A 25,332-nucleotide genomic window follows, 5' to 3' on the forward strand; every position below is an offset into this window, starting at 1 on the left:
ATCATTCCACTTGTCAGGCAAACAGAACCCATGGTATTAACCACATTTACTATTTCGTAGTTGACCTAGCAAGTGATACGTTATTATTTTCTGATTTAATCTCCAAAAATAAAATATGTTACAATTTTCGCCGAACAGGAGTTTTGGGAAACCAGGATGATAAAAGGGATGGAAACCAAAGGAGACCAGGCAGTCTGAACCATGACCAAATGATGCCGCAGTTAGGCATGTGTCTAGGTTCTGCCATTACTGCCACTTCTGTTTTGACACCAAAATTCTCACCACCACCAGGCTGAATTCTAAACTAGCTCTACTTCATATTCTTTGCACCAGATTCAAAGTCTGAAGTGGTGTGAGAGCCTGATGGTTAAGTTTAGGTCATAAAACTTTGTGCTCTACCCACTAGGATCAGGGAGAGCAATTCCTTCATTTCTTTGGCTTCCCTAGCGGGGTTTAGGGCTCTGCTTCCTAGCAGGACTCTAGCAATCAAGTCAGTGTTACTGGATATTCTTTCAATAAATTCCTTTCTGGGATGTCCCTTGCAGTCCAGTGGTTAAGACTCCGCACTTCCACTGCATGGGGCACAGGTTCAGTCCCTGGTGAGGGAACTAAGATCCTGTATGCTGCACAGCATGGCCAAAAATAAAATTAATTAAAAAAATTAAAAATTCCTTTCTGCCTAAGTTAACCAAAGTCAGTTTTTATTGTTTGTAAGCAAGAACTCTGAGTAATACCTAATTATAAAAATCATCCTGTCAAAGAGGAAATGCAGATGGCTAACAGGCACATCTGCATGTTAGCAGGTGCTCAACATCGTTAATCAGGGAAATGCAAATCAAAACTACAACAAGAAATCACCTCACACCTGTCAGAATGACTATAATCAAAAAGAACACAAATAACATGTTGGCAAAGATGTGGAGAAAAGGGCACCTTTGTGCACTGTTGGTGAGAATGCAGCCACTGTGGAAAACAGTATGGAGATTCATCAGAAAACTAAAAACAGAACTACCATGTGACCCAGCATTTCCATTCCTGGGTATAGATCCAAAAAACCAAATAAACCAAAAACACTAAAAATCAGCTGGGAATTTTGTTAAAATGCATATTTTCAGGCCCCACTCCAGATTCACTGTATCAAAAAACAGATCTGTAAATCTCTACTTCTAAAAATCAGCCCAGACCAGGGACAAAGAGGGATATTACACAATGATAAAAGGTTCAGTCCAACAAGAAAACACTCCTAAAGGTTTATACACCAAAGAGCTTCAAATTACATTCTTTCAGAAAAAACTGAAAGGAGAAACAAATCTACATATAGTTGGAGACGTCAATACCCCTCTCTCAATTGACAAACTGCTAGACAAAATCAGCTGGATATAGAACTTCATGACACCATCAACCAGGAGGATCTCATTGACATTCATAGAACACCCACCGAACCAACAGCAGAACATTCACCAAGATAGACCTCGTTCTGGGCCATAACATTAACCTCAAAGGGTTTAAAAGAACTGAAATTATAGAGTGTGTTCTCTGACTCAAATGCTATCAAAGCTAGAAATAAAGATGACAGCAAAATCTCCAAACACTTCTAAACAATCCACAGGTCAAAGAAGTCTCAAGAAAAATAAAAAATAACATTGAATGGAATGAAAATACAGCATATTAACTTTGTTGGACGCAGATAAATAGGAACAAAAATAAAATACTTAGGAATAAACTTAAGAAATGTATTACATATATGAAGGTATTTTTCATGTCCCTACTAAGGGACACGAAAAATTGAATAAATTTGTTTAGTTCTTAGAAAAATGCAGTATTGTTTTAAAAAATGGTTCTCAAAGTAATCTGTAGTAACTAATGGATTCTCAGTCAAAATCCCAGTAGTATTTTTGAGTCAATCTGGGGGGAAAAACTGATTCTAAAGTTAATTTGAAAGCATTAACATATCTATAAAAATCAAGACACTTCTGAAAACACGTGCGGGTGAGGGAATCTGGGGAGGTTATTCGGCTAAGAGGCACTAAACAAAGTTCCAATCATCAGCAATATGATATCAGTGCCAAAATAGATCAGTAAAACAATGAGTCACAAAACAGATCCAAGAATTTATGGAAATTTGGTTATTGTAATAGGGGCGTGTTAAATCAACCGAGAGGGGCCGGACAAAAGGATGATGAATGGCCTGGGAGCAACCAGCTATAAGCACTGTTTTGTGGCTTTGTTTGCTTGTTCTGTTTTGGTTTGGTTTTTATTGAGATAGGGGATGGGTTGGGAAATAACGTCTGCAAGTTATGCCCCCCTAGGGAAATGTCCATTCTGATTTTCCTGGGGGAGGTTTCAGAGCTTTTTCTTTTTCTTGGAGCTGCTGCTCTTGCTGGCAGCAGCCTCTTCAGGTCCACTGCTGAGTGGCTCCTCCTTGGAAGAGAATTTCCTCTTTTGCCTGGGGACCTTCTTGTTTCCTGACTCTTCAGAGTCACTCACTGGTTCCTCTTTGGGGAAAGATTTCTTCCTCTTGGTGAGACTTCCACTGCCAGCTGTTTCCTCAAGATCACTACTAACCAGCTCCTCCTTGGAAAAAGATTTCTTTTGGGGGGGTTTGGAGGAGACAGATGGGTCTTACTTCCATTCTCCTGAGGAGCCTCCTGGGGCTTTTGCTTTTGCTTCTTTTCGGCTCTTTCACTTGTCCCCTCACATTCCTCCAGGGTCCTGCTGCTGTTTTCTGAAGACGCCAGGGCAATCGCAGCCAGCCTTTTCCTTCTTCAAGTGTTTCTTCTCCTGTTTCTCCAGCTTCCTAGTAACCTCAGCAGCCTCTTCCTCTGCCTGGCCAAAGAAAGTGCTGGAAAGGCTTGAAGACCTCCGGTTCCCCAGTTCTCTCTCTTGGCATTATTGAATCAGGCTCATTAAATCAGTTTGTGTTGTTGCTTTTTAAAGCTGAGACCTTTACCTCAGGTCTCAAGCATAAGTAAATTGTGAATAAATCAAAGAATTTAATGTTTTAGATAAAACATTGAAAGCCTTTGCACTTTCAGTGTTTAAGAAACATTTTTAGAAATTTGGATTAATGAAGGCCACTAAGCATGACCCAAAACACTAACTCCTTACGTGAAAATAATTGGTAAGTGGACTACAAAAAAATTGATATTTTGCATGCCAAAAACTTTGATAGTAACATCATAAGGCAAACCATGAATAATGAAAAAATATCTGTAGTATAATAATAAATGGCCAATGGCCTGAAGAAATTAGAGCAAATCCCATAAATAAGCAGTTTACCAAAAAAAGACAAATGGATAATAAACAGATGAAAGATGCTCAGCCTTACTAATAACAAAGTACAAATTAAGAGGAGATGTGAGTTATTGTCCACCATATCAAAAAAGGTTAAAAAAAGGCTTTTTAGTGATGACGGAAAGAAACAGGGTTGCTTGTTTAAGAGTGTGTTAATATTAATATATCAAGGAGTATATAAATTTTCTTAAAAGATCCATTGTAATTTAAAATATGCACACCCTTTGACCTCAAAAATTATTCAGTAGGCTTTTTCTACGTAAGAATGCTTTTCCTGGGCTTCCCTGGTGGCGCAGTGGTTAGGAATCCTCCTGCCATGCATGGGACACAGGTTCAAGCCGTGGTCTGGGAAGATCCCACATGCCGCGGAGCAACTAGGCCCGTGCACCACAACTGCTGAGCCTGTGCTCTAGAGCCTGCAAGCCACAACTACTGAGCCTGCATGCCACAACTACTGAAGCCCACGCTCCTAGAGCCCATGCTCCGCAACGAGAGAAGCCACCGCAATAAGAAGCCCGTGCACCGCAACGAAGAGTAGCCCCCCACTCGCTGCAACTAGACAAAGCCCGCGCGCAGCAACAAAGACCCAATGCAGCCAAAAATAAAATAAATACAATAAATAAATTTATAAAAAAAGAATGCTTTTCCTTAGACATACTCTGTGGCCATTCCCACATGACTCTGCCCTATTGTAGAGGCCCTCCCTAACCACCAGATATAGCAGACCGCTCCCATCACCATCTCCTTCCCCTGTTTTATATGTGTTTATATCAGTAATCATATTGAACATGTTAGCAAACTGTTTGTTTGTCCCTTGTCTATTCTCCACTAGAATGTCACTTCAAATAATCTGGGACCTGGGTTTTCACAGTATCCGGAACATAAGAGAGCTCAATGACTAACATAGTCGCACAGTTACAAAGTTGTGCGTGATGTTCAGTGCCCCGTTGTTTGTAAAAGCAGAAAGAAATAACATTAGGAACAACTTCATGAACAAGGTAATGGCTATCTAATTATACACATCCCTACAATGGAAATCTATGCACCTACATAAGAGAATGAGGTTGATCTCCACATACTAACATAAAATGATTATTAATGACGAAAGGCAGTTGCAATATGTAGATACATATGTAGGTATGTGTGGCTAGACGGATGGATGGACAGGTTTGGGTATGTGTATGTTTGAACATGGGCCTATCCACATGTGTACTCACACACACACATGGATACACAGTGTAAAGAGGAGTGTGACTCCACTTGAGGACTGCTGACAGCCTTTAAGCCTCACCCTTCCCTCTTCCCCTTGTACCCCTATTTCTGAACAAACTGGTAAGAAAGCCTGGATGCTTCATCCTTTGGTACTGGCAGGAGATTCAAACCACACAAGCCCCTGCCCGAGCATGGAAACACTCAAATCTGGCCGCAAGAAAAACCCCAGCCAATCTCCTTGCCTGCTCTCTCAGGCCATTTTGGATCTGCCTGAGGGGGCTACCCTGCTCTCCCAGAGATCTCAGCTATGTAGTTAAACAATAAACCTTTCATACCCTCTTGGTGTGTGTATGTGACATCAGTCTTGACATCTGACGCCCAGTTTTTTGGGGGGGGTGGGGAGGAGTGGAGGGAAGTTCCATCTGTCTCTGCAGGTGACCATAGCAGGTAGATACACAGACAGATGTAGGTATTTATTAAGTAAGGCTATCTACATATTTACAAGCCTCTAGTATAATATGTATGTAATAGGTTTATAGATACACTCATACAACTCTGGTATATTACTGATAACAGATATACCAAGAGAGACATAATATATATGCATAAAAAAGCATCTGGAAGAATATACCCCAAACCATTAAGACATACACTGGTGGCTATCTCTGGTGATAGAATTACAGAGAATTATTCCTTTCTCAGTTACACATTTCTGTGTTTGAAATTTTACAAGCAGGTAAGAGTGCAAGACGGGGGCCTCATTGCTACAGCCCCATAGCACATGTTGAGGATTTTGGTCTTTATTGTTGAGGAATGGCAAGGGCAAGATGACAGAGTTTAAGCACAAGAACAATGTAAGATCTGCACGGATGCAGTGAGGAAAATGAGTTGGAGGAGAGTAAGAGCACAGAGGAGACCAGGCAGGACGCTACCTTAGCCATCCAGGGAAAGGTGATGGTAGTTCAAACCAGAGTGATGCTGGTGGTGGAAAAGGAGATAAGGTTAAGGGTTCAGCATCTATTATTAGGATGTTAAATCCACATGGTTTTAGGACCGGCTATGATGATGAGAGAGAAGGGAACAGCAAAGGACAGTTCCAGGTTGGGTAGTGACGCCATGCACTGATGGAAACTGTGAAGAGGAGTGGACTTGGGGAAAAATGTCATGATTTTAATATTGGACGTGGTGAATTTAAGGTGAGTTTGAGACATTCAAGCAGAAATGTGGAGGAGGTGAATGGATATATAAATCGCAGCTCAGAAGAAAGGCCTAGACTAGAGATATAAAGATGGGAGTCATGAGCATATAGTTGGTGATTAAAATCATAAAAATGGGTGAAATCACCTAAGTGGAGAGTAAAATATGAAAAGATGAGGATCTAATATTAAGCAATAAGAATCCTCAGTGGGGGAGCGGGGATGAATTGGGAGATTGGGATTGACATACATACACTAATTTGTATAAATTAGATAACTAATAAGAACCTGCTGTATAAAAAAATAAAGAATCCTCAATAATAAAGAGTAGAGGAAGGTGTACCACAAAGAGACTGAGGAAGAGCAGTGGAAGATGCAGGAGGAAGACCACAAAATGCAAGGTGACGATACCGTAGGAAGGGGACAGCGCGCGAGGGCGAGGCCATCAGAACTGTATGTGAAGGAGAGGTCCCGCAAAATGCAGGGTTAAAACGACGTTTGGATTTAGAGACGTGGCGCTCACAGAGACCCTACCAAGCATTTTGTTGGAGTCAGAAAGGTTGCAGCCAGTTGGAGCAGGCGGACGAGTGAGTGGGGGGAAGGAAATGAGGACAGTGAGGAGGAAGAACTCTTAAGTGGTTTGAGTGGAAAGAAGAGGAAAGAGTGAGTCAATGGAGTTCACATTACAGTTTGTAAGCTATGGAATCTTAACATTAAAGTGCTGACCAGAAGGATTCAACATGGAGGGATAGATTGAAATCACAGGACAGATCAATGACAAACCTGAAAAACTCAGAGACTCAAATGAAAACCCATCAGAATGAGTTCAGTAAGCTGGCAGTTTGAAAAATCAATAGACAAAAAACTTAATAGCCTCTCTAAATACCAATAGCTAGTTAGAATGTTAGACTAGAAGTTATAATGGAAGAAAATCATTTATTTGCAATAACAATGAAAAGCCTTAAAATGCCTAAGAAACTTAACAAGATGTGCAGGATCTATTTGAAGAAAACAAAATCCCAGCAAGGAACACAGAAGAAACACTGAACAAATGGAGAGAAGAACCTTGTTCTTATATGGGAAGACAACACTAAGAAAAAAAGTCAACTTTTCCTAAATTAACTGATACATTTAATGACTTAACAATTAAAATCTTAATAGGATTTGGGCAGACAAGGGAGGCACATTGCAAATGATTCTAAATCTTATCTGAGAAAGAATAGCAATGAGGTGGAGCTTACACAACCAGTTTTGAAAATGTACTATAAACCCCACCTGACTAATGAAAAGAATATGACAGTGACGAAACCACACAGATCAATGGACTAAAATAGCAAGGCTAGAAACAGACCAAGTGATTGTGGGAATATAAGTAGACATTTCTAATCCATGAGTAAAAATATAGGGAAATAAATGAAATAAATAGTTAAATAAATAGTGTAGGGACAACTGGCCTGCCATATAGGAAATTATAAAGCTGTTTCCTACAGTAGACCTCACACTTCGACACTATAATGGCCTGAAAGAGGGCACGTCAGGGATTTCTGGGTCAGAATTTGGGATTCATTTCACTTTGGGAAAATTGATTGAGTTGTACACTTATGATATGGCCACTTTTATATGTATGTCATATTTCAATAAAAAGTTTGTACAGCTTTTCCCCAAAGAAAGACAAGACCAGAGAAGGACTGGAAGAAAAGAGATGTGTATTCTCAGAATTCTAATCATGAACATTGATATATTTGAGTGTCTATGAACCTTAAGTTTCTGTACAGAGAAAGAGGACCATAAACAAGAAGGAAAGACAAACAAAGTTGGGAGGAACATTTGTAGTATGTCAGGAAAATGATTAAAATCCTTTATATATATGAAGGACTCTTACAAATCAATGTATTAAAGACCAAATTGAAAAATGGACAAGGACCTGAGTGAACAAGCTAAAAAAGATAGCCAATTAAAATATGAAAAGAACGTTCAGTTTCATTCCTAATCGAAGAAACGTGAATTACAATATCAAAGATATCATTTACTGCCAGTAATATTGGCAAAGATGAAATAGACAAAACTAGTTGGCCAGTATGTGAAGCAGCAAGGCCTAACACACTGGTACAGGCTTCCCAAAGAGAATTTTAGCACAATGTATCAAAATGGAAAATAAGCAGACCCCCTGACCTACCAATCCAATTTCTAGGAATTATCCTAAAGAGATAATTGCATAGTTGGATAAAAATGTAAGCACAAGAGTGCTTACAACTGTTGTTTATAATAGACAAATATCAAATAGTCTAGACATTTAACAATACAGAACTGACAAAGTTCTTGAAAGTAATTTTTGGAGTATACATATGACATTTTTCAGCATGAAAAAGGGCTTGACTTTTATTTTTATCAACATGAAAAATGTAACATATTGTTGCATGCCAAAAGCAGGCTATAAAAAGTCCATGAGGGCTTCGCTGGTGGCACAGTGGTTGAGAGTCCACCTGCCGATGCAGGGGACACGGCTTCGTGCCCCGGTCCGGGAAGATCCCACATGCCGCGGAGCAGCTAGGCCCGTGAGCCATGGCCGCTGAGCCTGCGCCTCCGGAGCCTGTGCTCCGCAATGGGAGAGGCCACAACAGTGAGAGGCCCGCGTACCGCAAAAAAAAAAAAAAAAAGTCCATGAAGGTTTGGGTTCAAGATGAACCCACCTCCTCTCATGGACACACTGAATCTACAGCTACATACAAAATAATATCCTCTGAAAGAAACCCCAAAACTAGCTGAGTGACTCCTTCACATCAGGCAAAGAAGAAAATCCCACATCAAAATGGGTGGAAGAGGCTGAGACACAATCTTACCATGAACCCACCCCCGGTTCAGTGACACACAAAAAGAGGGGAACTCACAACCTTGAGCTTCTCCATGAGGAGTGACGGGTTCCAACCCCACATCTGGCACCACAACTTTTAAGACCTGCACCTGACAGATGAACCTGCAAAACATCTAGTTTTGAAAGCCAAGAGGGCTTGCATCCACTATAAGACAAGGCTATAGCAAACTGAGCATTTTCCTTAGAGGGCTCCCAGGGAGCCTGGCTACCCACCTGGGGACCAGTGCAGTCAGCCCACTGAAACACATCCAGTCTTTCTGTGAAAGAGGCTTATTTGCTTATTTTAAACCATCACCTTGTGGGGCAGGCATCTGCTTTAACATACATCCAGGAGCCTACTGAAATACTCTGCAAAGATGAAGGCTGGCAGGTGCCATCTTTGTGCTGTCTCTCTGCCTTGCTCCAGATCTCTGCTATCTCCCCAAAAGGAGCTTGTGTACATGTATGGTGTCCCAATTTTTGTGGCTACTGCCACAAAAGGGAACACCCCTTGATCGCCTGGCTCTGGTGGCCAGCAAGGTTTATGTTTACGGGTCCCACAAGAAAGTAACAGAGAAAGAGTTCTTAACTACCTACACCCCAGGGCACAGCAGCAGAGAGCCAGCAGACTGAAACACCTTCTTTCTGGGAAAGAGGCCTGTAAGCTTATCTTCACAGCTGCAACCTGAGTGGCAGGCTTCTAATTAAACACACATCTAGGGACCAACTATAATCCTCTCCAGAGACCAGAAGACTGCCTGGTACCATCTTCCTGCTCTTCCTCTGCCCACTCCAAAAGTAGTAAAAATAACTCTAACTACAATAATGTGTTAATGGATACACAGGATAAAAATATGTAAATTGTGATATCAAAAACAAAGTGTGCGTGGGGAGTAAAAATGTAGAGCTTTAGAAAGCATTTGAACTGGAGCTGCTATCAAATCAACAGCTGTATCTCTAAAATGTCTTATGTAAGTCTCATGGTAGCCACAAAGCAAAAACCTAGAGCAGATACACAAAAGAGAAAAAGAAAGGAATCCAAGCATAGCATGACAGAAAATTGTCAAATCAGAAAGGGAGAGTAAGACAAAAAGAAATGAACCTAGGAACAAAGACAGAAAACAGAGAAATGGCAATAAGTATATATCTATCAATACTTACTTTAAATGTAAAAGGACTAAATTCTCCAATCAAAAGACAGAGTGACAATGGATTTTTCAAAAAATAACAAGACCCATCTATATGTTGCCTACAAGAGATTCACTTCAGATGTAAGGACGCACACAGACTGAAACTGAAAGGATGATAAAAGATACTCCATGCAAATGGAAACCAAAAAGAAAGCTAGGGTAGCTATACTTTTATCAGACAAAATAGACTTTAAGTGACAAAGAAGGTCATTACATAATAATAAAAGGGTCACTCCAACAAGAATATATAACATTTGTAAATACTTATGCACCCCATACAGGAGCACCTAAATATATAAAGCAAATATTAACAGATCTAAAGGGAGAAACAGATGTCAATACAGTAATAGTAGGGGATTTTAATACCCCACATTCACCAATGAATGAATGAATAATATCTGAAATATAGAAAAACTCATACAACTCAATAGCAAGAAAACAATTCAATGTAAAAATGGGCAGAGGGCATGAAGAGACAATTTTCCAAAGATGACATACAGATGGCCAACAGGTATGTGAAAATCTACTCAACATTACTAATCATCAGGGAAATGAAAATTAAAACCACAGTGAGACATCACCTCACACCTGTTAGAATAGCTATTATCAAAAAGGCAAGCGATCACAAGAGTTGGTAAGGATGTGGAGAAAAGGGAACTATTTTGAACTTTAAGACCCCACATTCACCAATGGTGGGAATATAAATTGGTGCAGCCAATATGGAAAACAGTAGGGCAGTTCCTCAAAAAATTAAAAATAGAACTACCATATGATCCAGCTATTCCAGTTCTGGGTAATTATCCAAAAGAACCAAAAATACTAGCTTGAAGAGTTATCTGCACTCCCATGTTCATTGCAGCATTATTTGCAACAGCCAAAACATGGAAACAACCTAAGTGTCCATCAGTGGATGAATGGATAAAGTAAATGTGGTATGTATATATACCGTGGAATATTATTCAGCCATAAAAAAGAAGGAAATCCTGGCACTTACAACAGCATGGATGGACCTTAAGGGCATTATGCTCGGGGAAATAAGCCAGATAGAGGAAGACAAATACTGTATTATCTCACTTATGTGGAATCTAAAAACAAACACTGTCACAGGTACAGAGAACAGATTGGTGGTTGCCAGCAGCAGGGGTGGGGGTGAAATGGGTGAAGGGGATCAAAACGTACACATCTCCAGTTGTAAAATAAATAAGTCCTAGGGATGTATGGTACAGCATTGTGACTAGTTAATACTGTATTATATACTTGAAAGTTGCTAAGAGGTTAAATGTTAAAAGTTCTCATTACAAGAAAAGAAAAATGTGTATGTATGGTGATGGATGTTAGACTTATTGTGATCATTTTGTAATATATACATATATGGAATCACTATGCTGTACACCTGAAATTAATATAACATTATATGTCAGTTGTATCTCAACTTAAAAAGTATATGGGGATGGGATCAAGATGGTGGAGGAGTAGGACATGGAGTTCACCTTCTTCCACAAAAACATTAAAAATTGATCTACAAGTAGGAGCATTAACACAGAACACCGGCAGAAGACCTCAGACTTCTTGCCCAGAAGGGCAAGGAAATCTCCATGTAACCAGGTAGGACAAAAGGAAAAAGAAAGGAATTGGGATGGGGCCTGCACCCCAGGGAAGGAGCTGTGAAGAAGGAAAGGTTCCTACACCCTGGGAAGCCCCCTCAGTGGTGGGGGAGATCAGCCTAGATGGAGGGGGAGCTTCAGAGCCTTGGAGGAGAGCGCAGAAACCGGTTTGTGGAAGGCAAAACAGAAAGTAACTTGCACAGAAGGTCAGCACTGCCATCTTGCACTCCCCAGGCTGAGACACTCATCTGTTGCTGCAGGTGGGGGCTGGGGGCTGAAGCTCAGGCTTCAGAGGCCAGACCCAGGGGTAGGACTGGGGTTGGCTGTGCAGAGACAGCCTGAAGAGGCTGGAATGTGGCAACCAAGGGTGTACACAGAAGAAGCCTGGGCACACCAGAGAGGCAAGCTGCCATTAATGGGGGGTGCACAAGGAGAGGGGGCAGGACCACCATAAGAGGTTCATTCCCTACAAGCATTCTCAAGCAACAGGACACTGCCAACAGGAGCAGGGCATAAGTCACTGCCACTGCTACAAGACCTGTGAGCAGGTGCCAAGAACCGCCCTCCCGTCCCAGGAGTGTGCAGACTGCAGCTACCCCTAGGAAACCCACAAGCAGACACCAAGCCCTACCCCTGCTGTCCCAGAAGTGCACTGGCCGCAGCTGCTACAATGAGACATGTGAGCAGGTGCCAAGCACTGCCCTCCCATCCCGGGAGTGTACGGACCACAGCCATCCCTAGGATATCCACAAGCAGGGGCCAAGCCCTGCCCCTGCTGTCCTGGGAGTGCACTGGCCACAGCTGCCACTATGAGACCTTCAAGCAGGCGCCAAGTGCTTCCCCCACCATCCTAGGACTGCACAAGAGCCACCACACCTGCACACCCCATATCAAGTGGATAACGGCAGGCACACACTGATGAAAGAGGCAGCAAGCATCCAAACTAAAAGCAGCCCCTTGATTCTGGACAAGATGGTGGAGTAGAAGGACCTGAGCTCACCTCCTCTCCTGAAAGCACCAAAATCACAACTAACTACTGAACAGCAATCAACAGAAAAGACTGGAACCCACCAACAAAAGATATTGTACATTCAAAGACAAAAAAAATTCACAACAAGACCACAGGAGGGGTGCTTTCATGACATAATCAAATCCCATACCCATTGGGTGGGCAACTCACAAACTGGAAAATAATTATATCACAAAGATTTTCCCACAAGAGAGTTCTGAGCCCCATGTCAGGCTCCCTAGCCTGAGGGTCTGGCATTGGGAGGAGGAACCCGCCCAGAGCAGTTGGCTTTGAAGGCCAGTGGGGCTTGAGTACAGGAGCTTCACAGGACTGGGGCAAACAGAGACTGCACTCTTGGAGAGCACTCACAAGGGTTCAAATACAGTGGGACCCAACACAAAGCAGTAACTCCATAGGATCCTGGGCTGGACGTACCTGCAGGTCTTGGAGGATCTCCTAAGAAGGCAGGGGTCGGCAAATGCTAAGCCGGAAAAGGAGAAATCAACAGTAATACAATAATAGTGGGAGACTTTAACACCCCACTTACATCAATGGATAGATCATCCAGACAGAAAATCAATAAGGAAACACAGACCTTAAATGACACATTAGACCAGATGCACTTAATTGATATTTATAGAAGATTCCATCCAAAAACAGCAGAATACACTTTTTTCTCAAGTGCACATGGAACATTCTTCAGGATAGATCACATCTTGGGACACAAATCAAGCCTCAGTAAATTTAAGAAAATAGAAATCACAGCAAGCATCTCTTCTTACCCCAGTGCTATGAGATGAGAAATCAATTACAGGAAAAAAAAACTAAAAAACACAAACACATGGAGGCTAAACAATATGTTACTAAACAACCAATGGATCACTGAAGAAATCAAAGAGGAAATCAAACAATACCTAGAGCCAAATGACAATGAAAACATGATGATCTAAAACCTACGGGACACAGCAAAAGCAGTACTAAGAGGGAAGTTTATAGCAATGCAATCTTACCTTAGGAAACAAGAAAAAGCTCAAATAAAATACCTAGGCTTACACCTAAAACAACCAGAGAAAAAAGAATAAACTAAACCCAAAGTTAGTAAAGGGAAAGAAATCATAAAGATCAGAGCAGAAATAAATGAAATAGAGATGAAGAACACAATAGAAAAGATCAATGAAACTAAAAGCTGGTTCTAGATAGATTTAATTGATATTTATAGGGCATTCCATCCAAAAACAGCAGATTACACTTTCTTCTCAAGTGTGCATGGAACATTCTCCAGGATAGATCACATCTTGGTTCAAAAATCAAGCCTCAGTAAATTTAAGAAAATTGAAATAATATCAAGCATCTTTTCTGACCACAATGCTATGAGATTAGAAATCAATTACGGGAAAAAAATGGAAAAACACTAGCACATGGAGGCTAAACCATACGCTACTAAATAACCAACAGATCATTGAAGAAATCAAAGAGGAAATCAGAAAATACCTAGAGACAAATGACAACGAAAACACGATGATCCAAAACCTATGGGATGCAGCAAAAGCAGTTCTAAGAGGGAAGTTTATAGCAATACAAGCCTACCTCAAGAAACAAGAAAAACCTCTAATAAACAATCTAACCGTACACCTAAAGGAACTAGAGAAAGAAGAACAAACAAAACCCAAAGCTAGTAGAAGGAAAGAAATCATAAAGATCAGAGCAGAAATAGATGAAATCGAAACAAAGAAAACAATAGCAAAGATCAATAAAACTAAAAGATGGTTCTTTGAGAAGATAAACAAAATTGATAAACCATTAGCCAGACTCATCAAGGAAAAGAGGGAGAGGACTCAAATCAATAAAATTAGAAATGAAAAAGGAGAAGTAACAACAGACACTGCAGAAATACAAAGCATCCTAAGAGACTACTACAAGCAACTCCATGCCAATAAAATGGACAACCTGGAAGAAATGGACAAATTCGTAGAAAGGTATAACCTTCTAAGACTGAACCAGGAAGAAATAGAAAATAGGAACAGACCAATCACAAGTAAGGAAATTGAAACTGTGATTAAAAATCTTCCAACAAACAAAAGTCCAGGACCAGATGGCTTCACTGGTGAATTCTATCAAACATTTAGAGAAGAGCTAACACCCATCCTTCTCAAACTCTTCCAAAAAACTGCAGAGGAAGGAACACTCCCAAACTCATACTATGAGGCCACCATCACCCTTATTCCAAAACCAAACAAAGATACCACAAAAAAAGAAAATTACAGACCAATATCACTGATGAATATAGATGCAAAAATCCTCAACAAAATACTAGCAAACAGAATCCAACAGCACATTAAAAGGATCATACACCATGATCAAGTGGGATTTATCCCAGGGATGCAAGGATTCTTCAATATATGCAAATCAATCAATGTGATACACCATATTAACAAATGGAAGAAGAAAAACCATATGATCATCTCAATAGATGCAGAAAAAGCTTTTGACAAAATTCAACACCCATTTATGATAAAAACTCTCCAGAAAGTGGGCATAGAGGGAACCTACCTCAACATAATAAAGCCCATATACGACAAACCCACAGCAAATATCATTCTCAATGGTGAAAAACTGAAAGCATTTCCTCTAAGATCAGGAATGAGACAAGGATGTCCACTCTCACCATTGTTCAACATAGTTTTGGAAGTCCTAGCTACGGCAATCAGAGAAGAAATAAAAGGAATCCAAATTGGAAAAGAAAAATGCCAGAATCCTAAAAATGCCACCAGAAAACTACTAGAGCTAATCAATGAATTTGGTAAAGTTGCAGGATACAAAATTAATGCACAGAAATCTCTTGCATTCCTATACACTAATGATGAAAAATCTGAAAGAGAAATTAAGGAAACACTCCCATTTACCAATGCAAAAAAAAAAAAAATACCTAGGAATAAAACAACCTAGGGAGACAAAAGACCTGTACACAGAAAACTATAAGACACTGATGAAAGAAATTAAAGATGACACAAACAGATGGAGATGTATACCATGTTGTTGGATTGGAAGAATCAATATTGTGAAAATGACTATACTACCCAAAGCAATCTACAGATTCAATGCAAATTACCAATGGCATTTTTACAGAACTGGAACAAATCATCTTAAAATTTGTATGCAGACACAAAAGACCCCGAATAGCCAAAGCAGCCTTGAAGGAAAAAAACGGAGCTGGAGGAATCAGACTCCCTGACTTCAGACTGTACTGTATAGTATACAAAGCTTTGTATACAAAGCTACAGTAATCAAGACAATATGGTACTGGAACAAAAACAGAAACATACATCAATGGAACAAGACAGAAAGTCCAGAGATAAACCCATGCACCTATAGTCAACTAATCTATGACAAAGGAGGCAAAGATATACAATGGAGAAAAGACAGTCTCTTCAATAAGTCGTGCTGGGAAAACTGGACAGCTACATGTAAAAGAATGAAATTAGAACACTCCCTAACACCATACACAAAAATAAACTCAAAATGGATTCGAGACCTAAATGTAAGACCGGACACTATAAAACTCTTGGAAGAAAACATAGGAAGAACACTCTTTGACATAAATCACAGCAAGATCTTTTTTGATCCACCTCCTAGAGTAATGGAAATAAAAACAAAAATAAACAAATGGGACCTAATGAAACTTAAAAGCTTTTGCACAGCAAAGGAAACCAGAAACAAGACCAAAAGACAACCCTCAGAATGGGAGAAAATATTTGCAAATGGACAAAGGATTAATCTCCAAAATAAACAGCTCATGCAGCTCAATATTAAAGAAACAAACAACCCAATCCAAAAATGGGCAGAAGACCTAAATAGACATTTCTCCAAAGAAGACATACAGATGGCCAAGAAGCACATGAAAAGCTGCTCAACATCACTAATTACTAGAGAAATGCAAATCAAAACTACAATGAGGTATCACCTCACACCAGTTAGAATGGGCATCATCAGAAAATCTACAAACAACAAATGCTGGAGAGGGTGTGGAGAAAAGGGAACCCTCTTGCACTGTTGGTGGGAATGTAAATCGATACAGCCACTATGGAGAACAGTATGGAGGTTCCTTAAAACACCTAAAAATAGAATTACCATATGACCCAGCAATCCCACTACTGGGCATATACCCAAAGAAAACCATAATTCAAAAAGCCACATGCACCCCAGTGTTCATGGCAGCACTATTTACAATAGCCAGGTCATGGAAGCAACCTAAATGCCCATCGACAGACGAATGGATAAAGAAGATGTGGTACATATTTACAATGGAATATTACTCGGCCATAAAAAGGAACGAAATTGAGTCATTTGTTGAGACGTGGATGGATCTAAAGACTGTCATACAGAGTGAAGTCAGAAAGAGAAAAACAAATATCGTATATTAACACATGTATGTGGAACCTAGAAAAATGGTACAGATGAACCGGTTTGCAGGGCAGAAGTTGAGACACAGATGTAAAGAACAAACGTATGGACACCAAGGGGGGAAAACCGCGGTGGGGTGGGGATGGTAGTGTGCTGAATTGGGCAATTGGGATTGACACGTATACACTGATGTGTATAAAATTGATGACTAATAAGAACCTACAGTATAAAAAAAGAAACAAAAAAAACAACTAATACTAAACTTTCTTTGGGTTATTTGTATGGAAATATATTAATATAAATGTTTCAGACATTACATGAAATTTCTAAAAATCTTATATGTTCTGGTATAATGTTATAAGTCATAATTCTAGTTATTACTTTAAAATGTATATCTCAGAAATAACTAAATTTCCTTGTCAATTGCAATATTATGAACTTTCATCAAATCTTTAACCGTGGTCATTTTTAAGTCTTTTGTCATTTACAGACAGTTCTGGGTGTACTCTGATGCTTCTGCAAAAATGTTCCTATAAAAGGGTTTCATCTTCAAGGAATTCATGGAAAAGACTCTGACAAATACAGGTTTCTGGTAACTGACTATACTGCTGAACTGAATGAAGAAGCATTTTCAGAACTCTAATGGAAAACTGATGAATTCATAAAAGTGCTAACAAAAGATCAAGATGAAAAAAATTAATACATGGGACTGAGTGAACTGATGAGAATTATAATTTTTGTGACTTTCTGTTTGAATAAAAAAAAAATCCCACAAGGACTCAGAGGCAAAAAATATACAAATCAGTTTTCACTGCAAAGTAAAGGAGCTGTTACAGTGGAGGATTACTGGACTGAACGTCAATATTATGACATAGTATGAGTGTGTTTCGTGTTTGGTAATTGCAATCACTGTTGCTTTTGTTGTGGTCATCCACTTACAATGCTTGGTCTCAGTTTATTTATCTCTTGTAAAAATAAAATACAGTGTGTGTGTGTGTGAAAAAAATATGAAGCAGGGGATTAGGTTAACTCTTGGGACTGGGAATAACTAATCTAAAACATACTGAGGGTAAAGCAGCTCTGTAAGAGAAAATATTGTGTTTATATATGAACCTTTTGAATTTGAAGTACTTGAGGGATACTTAGGTAGAAATGTATAGCAGGGCATTGGTTTCAAGTTTCTGAAACTCAAAAGCAAGCTGTTGGCCAAAAATACACATTTGGGAGTCACTGATTTTATTTGAAGTTATAGGTTTAGGTGAGGTTACCTAAATGTCATAATTATTATGATTTTATCATGATACTTTAAATTTAACTCCCTAAATGGACAAAGTACTCTATTAAAATAATAATTAAGCAAATGCCCTGCATATTTGCCTTATAATAAATTACAGAATAATCATGTATATTTTTTATAATGTAAGTGCTTTCAGCATCATAGTGCTATTGGTTAATTAGGTCATTCCCCAAGTATTAAAAAGACTCCAAATTTAGAAACTGAGAAAAAATTGTAGAATGATGGTGCCTTATTAAGAAGTTTTATGTATATCAAACCTTTGGATGCCCACTGTACTCTAAGCCTTTTGAAATCCAATCAATCAAATCAATGTATCTGAATTCTTCTAGCACCATAGTCTGGTACATAGTAGAAACTCAATAAATATCTGTTAAATGTGTGACAAAGACTGTGTAGCAGTTGAACGAGACTGGAGATTAAATACATACAGAAAATTTTAAAAATAAATAAATAAATAATAAAAGCTGGTCCTTTGAAAAGAAAAACAAAATTGATAAACTTTTAGCCACACTCATCAAGAAAGACAGGGAGAGGACTCAAATCAATAAAATTAGAAATGAAACAGAAGTTACAACTGACACCACAGAAATACAAAGGATCATAAGAGACTACAGCAAGCAACTGTATGCCAATAAAATGGACAACCTAGAAGAAATGGATAAGTTCTTAGAAATGTAGAACGTTGAAGACTGAACCAGGAAGAAATAGAAAATATGAACAGATCAATCACAAGTAGTGAAATTGAAACTGTCATTTAAGAACTTCCAACAAACAAAAGTCCAGGACCAGATGGCTTCACAGGTGAATTCTATCCAACATTTAGAGAAGAGCTCACACCCATCCTTCTGAAACTCTTCAAAAAATTCCAAAGGGAGCAACACTCCCAAACTCATTCTATGAGGCCACCATCACCCTGATACCAAAACCAAACAAAGATACTACAGAAAAAGAAAATTACAGACCAATATCACTGATGAATATAGATGCAAAGATACTCAACAAAATACTAGCAAACTAAATCCAAAAATACATTAAAAGCATCATACACCATGATCAAGTAGAATTTATCCCAGAGATGCAAGCATTCTTCAATATCCACAAATCAATCAGTGTGATACACCACATTAACAAACTGAAGAATAAAAACTATGGTCATCTTAATAGATGCAGAAAAAGCTTTTGACAAAATTCAACACCCATTTATGATAAAAAAAAAAAAAAAAAAACTCTCCAGAAAGTGAGCATAGAGGGAACTTACCTTAACACACTAAAGGCCATATATGACAAACCCACAGCTAACATCATTCTCAACAGTGAAAAACTGAAAGCATTCCCTCTAATATCTGGAACAAGACAAGGATGTCCACTCTCACCACTTTTATTCAACATAGTTTTGGAAGTCCTAGCCCCAGCAATCAGAGAATAAAAAAGAAATAAAAGGAATCCAAATTGGAAAAGAAGTAAAACTGTCACTGTTTGCAGATGACATGATACTATATATAGAAAATCCTAAAGATGCTACCAGAAAACTACTAGAGCTCATAAATGAATTTGGTAAAGTTGCAGGATACAAAATTAATACACAGGGCGTCCCTGGTGGCGCAGTGGTTGAGAATCTGCCTGCGAATGCAGGGGACACGGGTTCGAGCCCTCGTCTGGGAAGATCCCACATGTTGCGGAGCGACTGGGCCCATGAGCCACAACTACTGAGCCTGCGTGTCTGAAGCCTGTGCTCCGCAACAAGAGAGACCACGACAGTGAGAGGCCCGTGCACCATGATGAAGAGTGGCCCCCACTCGCCGCAACTAGAGAAAGCCCTCGCACAGAAACAAAGACCCAACACAGCCAAAAATAAATATAAATAAAACAGCAAAAAAACAAAATTAATACACAGAAATCTCCTGCATTTGTATACACTAATAATGAAAGAGCAGAAAGAGAAATTAAGGAAATAATCCCATTTACCACTGCATCAAAAATAATAAAATACCTAGGAATAAACCTACCTAAGGAGGCAAAATACCTGTACTCTGAAAACTATAGGACTCTGATGAAAGAGATCAAAGATGACACAGATAGAAAGATATACCATGTTCTTGGGTTGGAAAAATTAATATTGTCAAATGGCTATACTACCTAAGGCAATCTACAGATTCAATGCAATCCCTATCAAATTACCAATGGCATTTTCACAGAACAAGAACAAAGGAATTGTAAATTTGTATGGAAACACAAAAGATCCCAAACAGCCAAAGCAATCTTGAGAAAGAAAAACAGAGCTGGAGGAATCAGGCTTCCTGACTTCAGACTATACTACAAAGCGACAGTCATCAAAAAAGTATGGTACTGGCACAAAAACAGAAATATAAATCAGTGGAACAGGATAGAAAGCCCAGTAATAAACCCATGCACCTATGGTCAATTAATCTATGACAAAGGAGGCAAGAATATACAATGGAGAAAAGACAGTCTCTTCAATAAGTGGTGCTGGGAAAACGGGACAGCTACATGTAAAAGAATGAAATTAGAACATTCTCTAATGGGACTTCCCTGGTGGCACAATGGTTGAGAATCTGCCTGCCAATGCAAGGGGTAATGGGTTCGAGCCCTGGTCTGGAAAGATCCCACATGAGGCAGAGCAACTAAGCCCATGCACCACAACTACTAAGCCTGAGTCTAGAGCCCTTGAGCCACAACTACTGAAGCCCATGCACCTAGAGCCCTTGCTCACAATGAAGAGTAAACCCCCTTTGCCACAACTAGAGAAAGCTCACACGGCAATGAAGACCCAATGCAGCCAACAATTAAAAATTTTTTTAAATTTAAAAAGGAGGGTGGGAAGGTAGGAGATGCAAGAGGGAAGAGATATGGGGATATATGTATATGTATAGCTGATTCACTTTGTTATAAAGCAGAAACTAACAGACCATCGTAAAGCAATTATACTCCAATAAAGATGTTAAAATAAATAAATAATTTAAAAAAGAAAAAAAAGAACATTCTCTAACACCATATGCAAAAATAGACTCAAAATGGATCAAAGACCTAAATGTAAGGGCGGACACTATAAACCTCTTAGATGAAAACATAGGCAGAACACTCTGACATAAATCGCAGCAATAACTTTTTTGATTCACCTCCTAAAGTAATGAAATAAAAACAAAAATAAACAAATGGGACCTAATTAAACTTAAAAGCTTTTGCACAGCAAAGGAAACCAGAAACAAAAAGACAACCCACAGAATGGGAGAAAATAATGTGCCAACAAAGCAACCAACAAGGGATTAATCTCCAAAACATACAAATAGCTCGTGCAGCTCTACCTCAAGAAAACAAACAACCCAATCGAAAAATGGGCAGCAGATCTAGTGGGGGTGGAGGTGCCGCACTGCACTGAACACAGGATCTTAGTTCCCCAACCCGGGATTGAACCCGTGCCCCCCGCACTGGAAATGCAGAGTCCTAACCACTGGACCACCAGGGAAGTCCCAGGCAGAAGATTTAAATAGAAATTTCTCCAAAGAAGACAGCCAGGAGCTTCCCTGGTGGCGCAGTGGTTGAAAGTCTGCCTGCCGATGCAGGGGACACGGGTTCGTGCCCCGGTCCGGGAAGATCCCACATGCCGCGGAGCGGCTGGGCCCGTGAGCCATGGCCGCTGAGCCTGTGCATCCGGAGCCTGTGCTCCGCAACGGGAGAGGCCACAACAGTGAGAGGCCCACATACTGCAAAAAAAAAAAAAAAAAAAGAAGACGGCCAGATGGCCAAAAAGCACATGAAAAGATGCTCAACATCACTAATTATTAGAAAGATGCAAATCAAAACTACAGTGAGGCATCACCTCATACTGGTCAGAATGGCCATCATCAAAAAGTCTACAAACAATAAATGATCGAGGAGGTGTGGAGAAAAAGGGAACACTCCTGCACTGTTGGTGGGAATGTAAATTGGTGCAGCCACTGTGGAAAACAGTATGGAGGTTCCTCAATAAACTAAAAATAGAATTACCATATAATCTAGCAATCTCACTCCCAGGCATATATCAAGGCAAAACTATAATTCAAAAAGATACATTCACCCCTATGTTCATAGCAGCACTGTTCACAATAGGCAAGACATGGAAACAACCTAAATGACCATCAACAGATGAATGGATAAAGAAGATGTGGTACATATATACAACGGAATATTACTCAGCCATAAAAAAGAATGAAGTGATGCCATTTGCAGCAACATGGATGCAACTAGAGATTATCATACTAAGTGAAGTAAGTCAGAAAGAGAAAGACAAATATCATATGATATCACTTATATGTGGAATCTAAAATATGACACAAATGAACCTATCTATGAAACAGAAACAGAATCAGGGACATAGAAAACAGACTGGTGGTTGCCTAGAGGGAGGGGGTGGGAGAGGGATGGATTGGGAGTTTGGGATTAGCAGCTGCAAACTTGTACATATAGAATGGATAAACAATGAGGTCCTACTGTATAGCACAGGGAACTATATTCAATATCCTGTGATAAACCATAATGGCAAAGAATATGGAAAAGAATGTACACATATGTATAACTGAGTCACTTGCTGTACAGCAGTAATTAACACAACACTGTAAATCAACTATACTTCAATTAAAAAAATAAAAATAAATAAATTGGTATAACCACTATGGAGAACAGTATGGAGGTTCATTAAAAATGAAAAATAGAACTACCATGTGATCCAGCAATCCCACTCCTGGGTATGTATCCAGATAAAACCATAATTCAAAAAGATACATGCACCCCTGGGGCTTGCCTGGTGGCACAGTGGTTAAGAATCCGCCTGCCAATGCAGGGGACACGGGTTTGAGCCCTGGCCTGGGAAGATCCCACATGCCACAGAGCAACTAAGCCTGTGCGCCACAACTACTGAGCCTACGCTCTAGAGCCCACGAGCCACAACTACTGAAGCCTGGACACCTAGAGCTCATGCTCTGCCACAAGAGAAGCCACCACAATGAGAAGCCCACCACTGCAACGAAGAGTAGCCCCCACTCGCTGCAACTGGAGAAAGCCCGCGCGCAGCAACAAAGACACAACTCAGCCAAAAATCAATTAATTAATTTTTTTAAAAAAGAAAAGATACTTGCACCCCAATGTCCATTGCAGCACTTTTTACAATGGCCAAGACATAAAAGCAACCTAAATGTGCACAGGCAGAGGAATGGATAAAGAAGATGTGGTACATATATACAATGGAATATTACTCAACCATAAAAGAGAATGAAATAATGCCATTTGCAGCAACATGGATGGACCTAGCGATTATCATACTAAGTGAAGGAAGTCAGACAGAGAATGACAAACATCATATGATATTACTCATATGTGGAATCTAATTTTTAAAAATGATACAAATGAAGTTATTTACAAAACAGACTCACAGATTTTGAAAACAAACTTATGGTTACCAAAGGGGAAACGGGGAAGGGATAAATTAGGAGCTTGGGATTAACATAAACACACTACTATATATAAAATAGATAACCAATAAGGACCTACTGTATAGCACAGGGAAATCTACTCAGGATTCTATAACAACCTATATGGGAAAAGAATCTGGAAAAGAATGAGTATATGTATAACTGAATCACTTTGCTGTACACCTGAAACTAACACAACATTGTAAATCAACTATACTTCAGTAAAATTTAAAAATTAATAAAAATAAAAATAGATCTCATTAAAGTGGAAAGAATCACCCTATGAATAATGTTACCATAAATATCATGCTAACAATTGAATTCCAATAAAGTATTTTAAATCTATTAAAAAAATAAAAAGTATATAACTATGATCATATTTGAGTAAAATGTATATGCATATTTATACGCACAAATGCTTAGATATATTGCAAGGGCTTCATTAAAATATTTATATTTGTTATCTCCAGTAAAATATTAGGGTAGTAAAATTTTATTTCTAAGTTTTTAATTTTTGTGTTTTCAGTGTGGAAGAAGAAAAAATCACGTGGTCAAAATTGCCTTTGGAAATCTCTTAAATCACTGAAAATACAATAAACACAAATGTTTTTACGAACCACACTTGACATTGAGAAAAACTTTCTCCTTGACCAAACCCTAGCCAGGCTTTTCTAAGCTGCTTCTCACCTAAGCCTCAATCTTGGTATATAAAGATTTGAACAAAGACTAACAGTTTCTAACGGCTCAAAGCCATACCCCTCGGATGACCCTAGTTCTCTTAAAAGTGCCTACCTGAACATACTCAAGGCTTCCACAAAATTTACTGTTTGTTCCGATCGATACCTGGAGATAGGGCTCCTGTCTGGGTTTCACGTGGACCAACCCCTCTTACCACTTTTTGCTGATTTTCACTTCCCTTTCTCTATTGAGACCTTCCTTGTCCTATTCCCTCTTCTCCCTTTAAAAAGTCCAGTCACCTCTGTACAAATCAAAGTTGAATTCAGTTCACACTGGACTCTTTTTCCCTACTGCAATAATTACTAATCAAAATCTGTCCCTACCACTTTAACTAGTGTCTAACTTTATCTTGGACAACATAGTTTCTCAGTAAGTTTACTGCTTACTAGAAATCACTAATGAAACTATGAAATGGATAGATTTTTTATTCCCATTAACTGGTGAAGTTCTGTGTATCATCTTATGCATTGATTCATTGTTTCCATGCTTCTGAGGAAGGTCAGGCATTCAACAGGACAACAAAATCATTGTTCAGCTGTGACAATTCAATTAGGGTTTTTTGAAACCCTTGAAAAGTAAAGGTTTGTCTTTCATCCTTGTCTAGTATTTTTTTTTTCCTGGGCAGAAATTAAAATTTTTTATGTGGTATTTCCCTCTATAAGAGAAATGGTTTTCCAGAATTCTGAAATCTCCCTTTTCATTTGAGCATACGGCACTGTGAAATTAGAGTCTTATGATAAGCTTGTTCCCCCCTTGCCCTCTCCCAATCCCCTGCCAGTTCACTCTTCAGCAACCACAGTGCTCTTTGTAAATTGCAAAACTGATCATGGCACTGCCTAAAACCCTTCAATTACTTCCCACTCCTCCTAAGAAAAAAAAATCCAAAGTATGCCTGCAAGGCACACTCTCTCCCTGTACTTCTCTGCACTCTGCTCATCACAGCTATCTTCTATTCCGAGAACACACCAAGCTCTTCCCATCCCCAGGACTTTGCACCAGATGTCATCCCACCTGAAATGCTGTTACCCTTTACAAGTTGTCAGCTTCTTATACTTCAGGTCTCAACTCCGAAGTC

At 39.3% G+C, this 25,332-nt stretch overlaps 1 protein-coding gene and 1 pseudogene across 1 annotated transcript in view; both read right to left on the reverse strand.

The window, feature by feature from the left end:
- SVOPL (SVOP like) overlaps positions 1–25,332 on the reverse strand; it is a 68,619-nt gene that overhangs the window by 8,858 nt on the left and 34,429 nt on the right.
- Positions 2,344–4,199, reverse strand: LOC132431359 (nucleolar protein 56-like; annotated as a pseudogene).

The sequence above is a fragment of the Delphinus delphis genome, chromosome 9 (assembly GCF_949987515.2).
Source record: "Delphinus delphis chromosome 9, mDelDel1.2, whole genome shotgun sequence".
Classification (NCBI taxonomy): domain Eukaryota; kingdom Metazoa; phylum Chordata; class Mammalia; order Artiodactyla; family Delphinidae; genus Delphinus; species Delphinus delphis.